The sequence below is a fragment of the Cydia amplana genome, chromosome 5, assembly GCF_948474715.1.
Source record: "Cydia amplana chromosome 5, ilCydAmpl1.1, whole genome shotgun sequence".
Taxonomy (NCBI): domain Eukaryota; kingdom Metazoa; phylum Arthropoda; class Insecta; order Lepidoptera; family Tortricidae; genus Cydia; species Cydia amplana.
Window position 1 is genome coordinate 72350 of NC_086073.1, and position 13302 is coordinate 85651.

Here is a 13302-nt window from a genome sequence, read left to right on the forward strand (position 1 = left end):
GAACTTAAAAGAAAAATTGAACTTAGATATATCAAAATAATTAGCAGCATTGTATAAAATAAACATAGTTGCAGATTTAATAGTTAAAAATATGACTGCTCCATGAACATAGAATTTATTGTAAATGCTCCATGCTCCATCCATAGCCACTCCACGAACTTAGAAGAAAAATGATAAATGCTCCGTAATAACTGCTCCGTAGGAACTTAGACATACCAAAATAATGACTAGCATTGTATAAAATAAACACAGTTGTAGATCTAATAGTTAAATGTAAGACCGCTCCATGAACATAGAATTTATTGTAAATGCTCCATGCTCCATCCATAGCCACTCCACGAACTTAAAGGAAAAAAAAAAATTGTAAATGCTCCAGAATAATAGCCTCAGGAAATTAGACACCAAAATAATTACTAGCATTGTATAAAACAAACATAGTTGTAGATTTAATAGTTAAATGTTTGACTGCTCCATGAACACAGAATTCATTGTAAATGCTCCATGCTCCATCCATAGCCACTTTATAGCCATAGCCACTCCATGAACTTAGAAGAAAAATTGTAAATGCTCCAGGAATTTAGACACACCAAAATAATTTTCAGTATTGTATAAACTCAGTTGCAGGGCATATGGTCGCCCGTATCCATTGCAACAATACATTGAACCTATGTATACCTAAAATCAAAATTAAATTCAAAATTAAATCTAAAAAAAAGGCATGGTTGACCAAAGGTATTAGACAATCGTGCAAAAATAAAAGATTATTAAAGGTATTTATATCCCAAGCCAATAACGAAATTCTAAACCAACACTATAAGCAATATGAGAAAACATTAAAAAAAGCAGTGATAACGTCTAAAAGGCTATGCAATATAAAAACGATCAAACAATCTGATAATATAATAAAATCAATGTGGTATGTAGTAAAAAGTGAAACCAATAAATTAAATAGAAAAAATCGAAATAATATCAAATTAAAAACTCTAAACACAGTTATTGATGATCCAAAAGCAATCGCTATCACGTTCAATAGCTTTTTCTTGTCAGTCGGAAATCAAACGTTACCCTCGACAGGCAGACCAGTAATATCGACAACTAAAAACTCAATGTACCTTCGACCAGTATCAGAACCCGAAGTTAAAAACATAATAAAAAACTTAAAAAACAAACGAAGCTATGGATACGATGAAATGCCGCCTTATTTAATTAGGCAATGTGCAGATATACTGTCAGGACCCTTAGCGCTTCTTATAAACCAATCATTCGCGGAAGGAACTGTTCCGGATGCGATAAAAATTTCAGTAAGAAAAAACACGTCCACAAAAAGGGCAATAAAACCGACTGTAATAATTATCGACCAATAGCGCTCTTATCGACCTTCTCAAAAATATTTGAAACCGCGATGTCAAGGCGACTCTACTCCTTTTGCGAAAAATTTCACATCTTTAATGACGCCCAATACGGCTTCCGAGAGAAGCGATCTACAACCCTAGCAGTGTACAAGTTTGTTCGAGAAGTACTAAATATAATTGTGACGGTAACTAAGATGGCGGCTTTGAAAATTGAAACATCACCATTAGTCCACACAAATTTATTTAAAAAGTCTCAAGGTCTGAGGTCTTTACGCCCGTATGGTTCGCTTCCGCGGATCGCTGGTACTCCCCTGGCCCTGGCGCTGGTGGTCGGCGCTGACGAAAGGTGGTCGAGGCCCCGGAAACCGAGGTTCACGTCTTCACAGGGGGTAGCCGGCCGGCGAGTAGGGTGTGGCACCTCGTCCTGGGCGCATGGGGGTGAGCCGTCGTGTGCTAGCGGGAAAGCAGGTCTTGCAACACGACGCCAAGAGTTTCAGTCTAATAAACGCACCCTGTGGATAAACGACCCGCATTAGATTGGGCTCCTCCGTACTTGATTGCCGTTGATGATGAGCACCGGGGAATAAGCAAAGCAAGGGGAAACCGCATATAGTTGGTGTAGGTGCTCAAAATCAGAACGGAGATACAGAAGAAAGAATAAAATACAATAAAAGAGGAAATGTTCCATTACAATATTCTAAAAGAGGGTAGCCGTAAGTAGACGCGGCAGAAGGCTGATGCAATACCTAGCTCGCATTGCGGCACTCTAAATACGAACAAGCATTTAACACTGTAAGCTTTACACACTATTCGATATCGCTAAATACTAAAATGCCTTATAGCTAAAAGCGTTAACGTTTTAAAATGTATTCTTCAAAACTTACCCGTATATGGGGCGCGAACACACTTAATTTAATGTAAGAACATCTCAAAAGCAACTAAATATGTAGTTGTGAGACAATACAAAAATCAGTCTTTAAATATGGTCGGACGCGACTGGCGCGTGCGTCCCGACACGGAAATAATGTCCGTGCGGGCGCAGCGCGCGTCCGACCTCAATCGTCTCCGCAGGGGGAATGTCTCCGACCCGCGGAGCGCTCTGGTTATAAAGACCATATGCAGAAAAACTTGTCCTGCAAACCAGTCGAGACGTTAAGGCGACGCCTCGCACTAATACCGTTAAGGCGATGCATTACATTCAATATTATATAAATGTATATTATATTTATAATTATTACTACTCTCTTATTAGTTTATAAATAGTTATTATAAGGTATATTATAAGTTAATATCGTTAATTTACTTAATTATATTGTTTATGTAACACTACGTTACATTATTAATGAAAGAAAATACGCTATAGGCGTTTTACTAGATATGAGCAAGGCCTACGACCGAGTTAAGTATAACATATTATTAAAAAAACTAAAAGATATAGGCATAAGAGGAAATGCTCATGACTGGTTTTCTTCATACCTCTCAAACCGCGTACAGTACGTCGAAATAGAGCATCACAATTACAACACTGAAACAATAGACTATGTCCAATCACAAATAACAAAAGTAAACCAATCGATACCCCAGGGAAGCGTCCTTGGATGTATTTTATTTCTGATCTACATAAATGATTTACCCAAAATAATAAATAGCCCAAGTACCTTGTTCGCTGACGACATTTCTTTTGTAATATCTTGCGAAAACGAACAAAACTTGAACCGTGATTTAAACTCTACTTTAGAAGAAGTTGTAACCTGGCTTAGTGACCACAACTTACAAGTAAACTTCGAAAAAATGAAAATTATACAGTTTAAACCTTTTCAAAAACGAACATTAAAGATTAATTACTCTTACAACAATAATAAAATAGAATCAATTAATTCAACGGTATTTTTGGGTATTAATATTGACTCAGCCCTAAACTGGAAAGATCACATAAATAAAATAAGTAATAAATTAAGTAGCTTCATTTACGCATTATATCACCTAAAAATATGTACCGACATAAATATAGCCACCAATGCATACTACGCCTACGCTCACTCTTGGTTGCAATATGGAATTATACTGTGGGGAAATAGTCCAAGCGTGAACAATCTTTTCTTGCTATAAAGCACTGTATTAGGATCCTTGTAAATATTCATCAACTGGAAAGCTGCAAACCTTATTTCATAAAGTTAAGAATCCTAACCTTAATCTCCATGTACATATTGGAAGTTTGTCTTTTCGTGAAGAATAATGGAAACCTCTTTCCTCAATACTCGCGACCGGCCCACCTACGACCTAAAACTAGACTAGCCACACAAAACTCCACTCTACAGATGATCCATAAAGGCCCTTTTGGCATGGCCATAAAAATATATAATAAAATACCAAACGAAATCAAAGAAAGACGACTTTTATGACATAGTGCATGGCCGCCATTTTGGAATCCAAAATGGTCATCATTTTCGAAATCAGCGCCCCCTAAAACCTATAAAACGACATCCATGACGACTTTTATGACATAGTGCATGGTCGCCATTTTGGAATCCAAAATGGTCATTATTTTCGAAATCTGCGCCCCCTAAAGCCTATAAAACGACATCCATGACGACTTCAATGACATAGTGCATGGCCGCCATTTTGGATTCCAAAATAGTCATCATTTTCGAAATCTGCGCCCAGAAGCCAATGTGTATTTTCAATTTTGCGCGAGCGCCACGTGACACGACTATCGTGCACGCCGAGCGGCAGCCCACTGCCAGCAGTGTTGCCAGAGCGCTTCCAGCTTTTGTACGTACGTACGTCAAAAAAGGTACGATTTGGGTAAAAAAAGTACGGATTTTTTTTTAGGATAAATTTCTTACAGAAACAATATTTCTGAAGAATCTGGGGGCCTACCGCAAGATCCTAAATTCGCAAAATTTTTCTCTTTTACTCCAATGAAGGCGTAATTAGAGTGACAGAGACAGATGCCCGCAATTTTTGAACATCGATTTTCGCGGTTATTATAGCCCTATTCGGAAAAAGAAAGAGTCGTGAAATAACTTGAATAGTCCAGAGGGCCTACCGCGAACCACCTTCGACGTGTTGCCTGCCTCCCTGTCACACTTACGTACGAATTCATAAGTGGGACAGAGAGGCCACAACTGCCACAAGTCAAAAGTGGTTCGCGGTTGGCCCTCAGGGCTATAACCGCGAAAATCAAAGTTAGCAAATTGCGGGCATCTTTGTCTGTCACTCTAATTACGCCTTCATTGGAGTAAAAAAGAAAGATCCCCGCAATTTGCTTATTTCGGTTTTCGCGGTAGGCCCTTAGATTCAAAAAGATTATATTATAAAACAGCATGCCATCAGCGTTTGCCTACATTTTGCGATTGCAATTTGCAATAAAAAATGAACTAAGTATTTTAAAGTACACAATACAACTCATTTGTTGTAAGTATTTCTCTCAGTAAATATATTTTAACATAAACAAAGTTAAATTGATATACATGAAAAATTAATGGCCGACCGAATTTTGACTGAGTTTTGTTACGACACAACTGCTGACTGCAACTGCTACTTGTAATTACGTAAGTACATTGTTTGGACGTATAGGTATTGTCTATATTTTTAATTTCCTTATAGTACCTACATGTACATGGTACTTTTTTATATTGGCCATTATTTTCAAATTAGAAATTTTGCCCCGAATTAACCGAACCAACATACCGAAAAAAAATTTTAAAAACTATCGTACATCAAATAGTACGATTTTAGTACGATGTACGCTGCGTACAAAAAAGGTACGCAAGTGTCAAAAATAGTACGTAAAACCGTACTAAAAGGTACGATCTGGCAACACTGACTGCCAGCCCATCGACACCCCATACTATGATAACTTAGGAACGTACTTGTTACCAACGTTGAGGCATAGTAAATAATCTTATCGAATTAAAATGACTGCTGTTGCATTTTGGTAGCACATACCATACTTGCTTTCAAACATAGACGTATTATACCTACTTTTCTTTAGGTTGGTATGATCGGTAAAACGTCTACCGTCATTCTAAATTGTCGTGAAAGCGTTTATGTTACGTGTTTATTTTTGTGTTTAGACTAAATAACTTTAGCTTTTATTTAAATGGGGGGCAAATCTTTAAGAAAATGTGAAGTTTGTGGGGTCAGGCGTGTAAGGAAACTTACTTCTGATATATTTTTGGCAAGATTTCCCCTTGATTCGAACAGGTCGGTAAACTGATGTTTTTGTGCGATATTTTCATTTTGAGTCGTTACCAGATACTAATTTAATTAGTTTGGAGTAGTCTGTGAATAGATTCTTCTTGTAAAAAACTAGGTAACCTAAGACACGAATAGTGTGCGAACAACTTATCGATAATCCCTTTATTTCAGATATCGACTATAATATGGGTAAAGGTAACAGGTAATGAGGATTTGGAATATTTACCTATACAAAGGCTGAATGAAACTCCAACCTCTGAATATCTACAAGTGAATGTAAATAAGCCTGACAGCTTTTCCCTTTGTGGGAAGTTGGAGTTCACAGCCTTCACAGGCAAGACTCAGTGTTTGCAGGAGTGCTCTAAAAGTAGATTGTAGCTTTAGTTACGTTCATAAGCGTATTGTAATATGCCTTCGTAAATATAAAACTATCTGTATCTTATCTTTATTATGTAAAATAAAATTATTTTTATGTTTTGCATTTATTTTATTGATCCACCTGATTCTCAATATTTACTTTTACAGTAGTACAATACAACAGCACGTATCGCACATTTATCGATATCGATAAACAGTAGGTACCGGAAGTGTCGAGCCCTAGCGTTGTTTTTTTTGTGATGGCAGTATTGACATGTATTTGGTGTGTTGGCACAATGTACGTTCTTAATTCGGTTTAAGGCTTGTTCGAGAGTGCCGACTCTTAAAACGTAGTGATTTAATACTCTTTGCCCACTGCCATACGCCTGTCCGATGGGCGCGCCGGCCAAATGTACCTAAACTGCGGAGTGACACCCCCCTGCCTATGATGCATGTTATCTCATAAGTTAGTGTTAAGTATATTGCTATACCCTTACAGGGTTCATGTGGAACTGTACTAAGTAGTTTTTAAGATCTGTATACTAATATGAGTGCAATAAACAATTCTGATTCTGATTCTGATATCCATAGCGAGGACCATATGTCTATAAATTTTCAGAATATCATTAAAGCAAAAAAAAAAAAAACCTAACCTAACCTAAGTAGAAAATGCGAGAAATGGTATGAAAGAATAACATAGATTAATAAAAACTCCGATCATGTTGGAGGATATAGAAAAAAAAAAAAAAAAACCTAACCCCAACCTAACCTTTTTTTTTTTTTTTTAAGAGGGGAAATGCGTTACGCATACCACCCGGCGCGGGGACGGGCCGGGTGGTTATGTGGGACTCCCTGTTGTGGGCTGATGAGACCCCAGGTATACCCACTAAAACCCCTCTGTTGGCCGCCTCACGGCTTTAAGGCGAGGCACGGGAAACGGCCGGGACCATGCCTCCGGAACCCCGCCAGCGGCTGTCCGAACTCCGGACTCGACTTCGGAGGAACTGTTTTCCTCTACTCTAGAGTGTGCCATTTTTTGGCACATTGGCCATCCCAGGGACCCTCGTGTAGGCGACAGATGTCCCGAGCCTGCCGCCCACGGGTACCCTTAAGGGGGAAGTCGGCGGTTGTGCGCCAAACGCCTCCTTCCTACGCGCTTGCGGCGCATCGGTTGGGAGGCCGGATCTTCCTCCCTTTCTCTTTCCGCGGTCTCTTTTCTCGCCATCACGTCTTCGCAAAAAGAGACCACCGCTTTCCATGATCTGTCGCTGTCTGCCATAGTTTTCACCACGGCAGGCAGGGACAGGTCGTGCCCCACTACAGCCACGAGTGTGGCCCGCTGTTCAGTCCAAGCTGGGCATACAGCCAGCGTATGTTGTCCCGTGTCTTCGGCCGCACCACACTCGTGGCATATCGGCGTCGGTTCTCGGCAACCCCAACCTAACCTAACCTAACTTAAACTAACTTTTTTTTTTTAATCAGTTAAATTAAATTAAAACGATTTAAGCATACACTGTCTTTTATTCACGTTTACAAAAAAAAATACAATGACTTTTGTTTTTTTTACCAGGAATATGAAACCTATTTTTTTTTTTTGAAAAAAATCAGTTAAATTTTTTTTAAGCTTTTTACACGACATATCAATATAATGTAATTCAATCTTAACTTATCTTCACAAAAACACTTTAACGACCATGGACCTAGAATATTACGGACGGACTGTCACCTAAGACAAACTGTGACACTGCAATGGCGGACGGTTTGATAGTGTGCGTGTAGACGAGTGTTACCATGTCACACAAATTCTCCCCTAAATGTGAAATAATTATTTTCAATTTCGTCCATTTTTTTAAATTAAAAAAATTGGGACAATTGACTACTTTCCTACTAGTCACATCAGCTTGATTTTTAGAACTGTCAAAACGATTTGCTAATATGGAATTTATATGAAAACGTGTGTAGTGAGTCCGATTTATTAAATATAATTTCTAATAATTACCTGGTGCTTTATTTCGTGCACCGTGTGTAATAATTTATTTTAAGTAGAGGAAAGTACCCAATTTTACGTTAGATAACAAATATATTATGTATTTGTGTATTTGATTTTATAGGTCTTGAAAATGGGTAATGTTGCACTATTACTTTGTTCAAACATTGTAATTGTGCAAACATTATTCTCAATAATGTTATTTAGTATCGGAATGAAATCAGTTCGTCATGATTCTTTTTTTCATTTATCTGGGGGCACCGCAGTGCCCCCGCCAAGTCGATACATTTTACTTGTAACATATCTGGTTTTAAACAAAATGTAGTGATCGATCAGAAAACATGATAAATAATGACCGTAACTCGTAAGGATTTATAGAAATGATAACCGCTGGACTACATTGTACATATTTATTAAAACCAAACCAAACACAAACACTCGCACTGCCCTTCACAAGGCTTCATAAATAATAAAAAATCAATAATTGGTAACCACTACTAACAGTGTAGCCTGATTACACTATTAATCAACCGGAACCGAAAATAAATAGTGATATATCGAATCATACACCAGTATGCTGTATTATTTTTCTAAATTGCTGTCTTTTACCTAAAAGTGTACGATTTATGTAGTCTAATTTTGAAATGTGGTGGAAACGAATGGACATATACTTTTCAGCAATAAATTTTATGAGGCTTATTTTGTGTTCTATTCCGGCAAATGTGTGTTCGCTTTCTAAATTTTGAAATATTTTGTCACTGCCAATAAATTTTTCTTGAATTTTGGCAAGTATGTATTCATACTGCCTTTCACTGTATAGTGTAATATTTTCTTTCGAAACCTTCTTGACAACTATTTCACAAATACAGAAAATTTCGTATAAGTCTGTAGAGGGAAACCGCAATCCACCTCTGCTTTTCAAGTTTATTAGCTTATGAAAATACAGTCTCTCATTGCAAGTAAGTCTTGCATTACACTTTTGGCACTTTAGTTTTTTTAATGCGTAATGGGCAATACTACCAGCCAGGTATCCGATAATTAGCTCTCTGAAGTTGTTTAAATCGTCCACGTCTAATCTTTTTGCAAGATCTCTAGCTTCGCCGGAGAGTTCTTCCATAAAGTTTAGAGTATCGTCCTTATCATCACTGTGTCTATATGTTGGCGTCGTGGTATTTATAATCTGACTGGTAGAGGTGCAGTTTAATATAGCAATTTGTTCCATGGGAACACAGTTGCCGGTGGTCAAGCAGCGGATTTCTAAATGTGCGAGGAGTTTTCTATAATTACCTTTAAACTGCTGTACATTTGGATTATCATTAAAGCCACCTTGCATTCTTAGAGAGGAAAAAAACATTTCCAAATGATCCTGGCTAAGTTTATATGTAGGCAGGAAATTTAGAACTTGATGATTTTGTATTAATGTTTCATATATATAACGCAAACTTTCTATATTTATAATTGTTCCTAGAAAACCGGTTTTACATTGAGCTGCTACTATTGGCTGGTAATAACGTGTGATTAGATACTTAGTTCTACCGTTAATTTTTACTTTGCGTTTCGTCATGTGTTTTATTTTCAATTTAAGTATGTATTCTTTTAATTCATCCAAAAATTCAAATACTGAATCTTTGTTTTGTGCACAAATGGGTTTTTTGTAATCAAAGTCTGACAAATTCCGGGAGTTAAAAATATCAAACATGTCGTTAATTTTTTTTATGAACGTCTCTGTAGCCTCTGAATGTTGAAAGTCATTTAGTTTGAGTATTTCTCTGCAAGCTTTAATTGCCGTTGCAACACTTGTGCTGAAAACTTGAGTTGCTAATTTCACTTTCATCTTGTTATTTTGAAAGTATATATGTCTGTTAGAAATTTTATTTGCCAAGTGTAAACCTTCCTCATTTTGTAATTTAGTTAGTTTTTCCAGGAGGTACCATTTAATCTTATTTTCATTGCCGTCCACAATGATTTGTTTTGAATGCCAAGTGTTTCTTAAAAGTTTCATAACATGGCTAGGATCCAGAAAGCATGCAACCTGAGAAGTATTGCTTGGATGAGTAAATGTTGTTTTGAATTCGTTTAAGTTAAAATTACATCCAAGTAATTGTAAAGCGTTCGTGTTCGTTGCGTGACCATCACACGTGAGGGAGATTACGTCGATGTTGGACTCAAAACATTTAGTAAGGCATAGTTTAATCAAATTTGACTTCTGTTCCGCTGTAAATGAATTACTTAAAAAGTATCCCAGAGGAAGTTTAAATCTGTTGTTAATTCCTACGATAAGGAATACTAAGGCTTGTGTCGCAAGAGGAGCACCTTCTTTTGGGCCTGTACCCATGTCCTCCAAACCAATATTTTTTTTACCTTCCCAAATAGGTTGAGGCCTAATTGCAACTTCGTCAAATATTAATGAGCAGAGAGGTCTGTGTTCGCTCACTTGTGCTTTCGCTTTCAAGGCTTGAAAAGATTCTTCGGTAAATCCTGGGTCTCCTTTCAAATTGCCATACCACTTACTCAGAGTTTTGCGGTGAGGAAGACACGTGTTAAATGTGTCTCTTACGTAATCGTATGCTTTTGGGGAGTAATAGTTTAACGTCAGGCAAAATTTTTTTATGACGGGAGAATATTTGACGTTCTTTTTTAATTTTTTTCTATTGTAATTATTAAACACATTTACTGCAATGATGTCTTCATTCAATTTACCAAATAAATCGGTGTCTATTAAATTATTTTCCTTTAAACATTTGACAATGTCCTTTAAAGATTTATTCCTAGACTGTAGTCGTTTGATTCTTTGGTTGGCAGTCCTCAATTTCTGTCGTAGTTTTCTAACAAGGATTTCTTTCTTGATAAGACTATCTTTTAACTTGCGTTTCTTGGGAGAGTATAATACTATCATAGGGTTTTCTATATTCTTATCTGACGTTTCTTCAGCGTTAACAGGTTTCTAAAATATATAAAAAGGTATGTAATAGATACAAGGAATATCCTTCCTTTAGCTACCTCGGAAACTACAGTAAACTACACTACACTACACTACACTACACTACACTACACTACACTACGCACTACACTATTATACCGTAAAAATATACTCGTCTATGACTATAGTTTGTCAAAGGACTGCCTCATTTCAAACATAGACGGAGATAATCATACTATCTTTGTCTTACACTACTACTAGCACCCAAAAGAAAAGGATGAGTATAGTTTTCCTGGTTCTTACTGACTGGCAAATTGGTTTGACCAACTATACCTATAAAATTAACGTGCACACCTGTTGTAAAAGAAGCGGTTGCAAAACGCATGGTTGATCTGATTCCAATGTTAAAGGTTGTTTGTTTGAAACAGGTCCCGCAAGTGTGGATAAATTCTATAAGGGATATAAGAAGGATATTTGAGAACAATTGTTTTTTTTAAATTATCATTGATATGTATATTATCCATATATTTTAGACACTTGCCTTTTGTATATCTATATTGATTTTTGTATTTAAAGTTTGTTTTTCCACTATGAATATACTCTCTGTCTCCAGCCTTGACTAGAAATATAAAAATACTGAATTTATAAATATGGTTATATGTATAAAGCTAACGTATCATTATTAAATACAATATATATTATACATGAGATCCATGTGCCAAATTAGGCGAATTGTGAGTGTGTTTAGTGGTGTCAGGTTGCTCTAATTCCACGACACTTGACTTGAATTCTGTTGTCGATAATGATGCATTCTGAAACAGTAAATTTATTTTATTTACTACTCAGGTATCAACGTTAATTTATATCCGAAACTTAGAAAAACGTTTAAAAAATAAATAAAATAAAAAGAAACCTTTTGGAAAAAGTTACAAGTATTTGTCACATTTAAGTTTTGTTCTTGACTGTACGAAGGCCCCAAAAACTGAAATAACCATTGAATTATAAATAACTATGTATATATTTTTGAAATACGTAAAAATGTAATCTTATTATGTTATTAATACCTTCTTTGGTATCGCATTGCTATCAAGATAAAGACGTCCACCTCTTGACGTATAAAAATCATTTGCATCAAAATGCACGCTACAAATCACGCTTGATTTGGAAGGAATCCAATCGGTTTCATGTCTGCATTTTCTTATAATATCTACAATTTCTTCATTTTTTTTATTAATCCTGCAATATATAAAAAAATATGGGCTAAATTTATAAATATGTACGTAGGTACATGCCTTTATAAGTTTTTAAACCCGTAGGTTATGCTGCGTAAGCATAACTACTGACTCAAATTACATGCACCGCGTGCAAACACCCAAGTTCATGATTTAATAAGAAGAGCATCAATTACCCTACTTTCGGGAAATTACCCTATTCAACGTACTGGTCACACTCTTGTTTCGAAGTTTGATAATTTATAAAAGCAATGAAATAACGTGATTTTACGTACTATAACGTGATAATTGATAAACTTACCTATGAAAAGTTATCCCGTCACTTTTTTTCTGTCGATCCGTACAATTTTTACAAGATTTAACCACGCAAGCCGGCATATTTTATATTTTTCCCCCGACCTGTTTACTCTTATGACGTTTAGATCAGTCTGGCGGCAAACTGGTGGATGTGGACTGTCAATGTGTGTGTGTCATGCGTAAATACTAGGAAACTGGTGGATGTTGGAATCACAGTTTTGTTTGTAGCGAAACTATGTCCGTAATATTCTAGGTCCATGTTAACGACTAAGTAGTTATTCACACTCCGCACGCAAAAACCCACACTACCGTAAAACGAGGTGACTTTAGGAAATTTTGGGGATACTTTGATAGTTTTAAAACTGCCACTAAATTATCATTATTCATTATTTTCTCGAACTGTTCGTGTAACAAGTTAGATTATTATACATACTTGTTTACCTACTACTAAAAAATCCGAATAAAAATATGTAACGGCTGAAAAACTGAATTATCGAAGTCGCCCCTGCATTTGAAAGTCACCCCGGTTTACGGTACGCATTTCCACTCACCTCGGCGATCACCTGCCGACTAATTCGTGCGCAGTAACCGGCTAGCGAGACAGAACCCACGCATGTTTAAATTGCGGTGACCTACACTTGTACCTACCTCGCGCTTAGTTTAAATTGGCGTAAAGGTCCTTAATTTCTAAAATCAATAACGAATGAAATGTCGTAATCACCGTTCGTAAATTATATATTTTGCATTAAATGCTGTAAGCGCCATCATAATCTTATTACTATATGCAAAAACGATGTAACCGCCACAAAACACGATTTCATGAGCGCTGTAACCACCATGGTCATTTAATTTTGTAAAACCGGAATTGGCGTAAGTGGACTTGGTTCAAAATTTGCCATTTTTGTGGCGTTTACATAATTTTGATTTAGGAATGATCAAGAAAATGCATTCGTT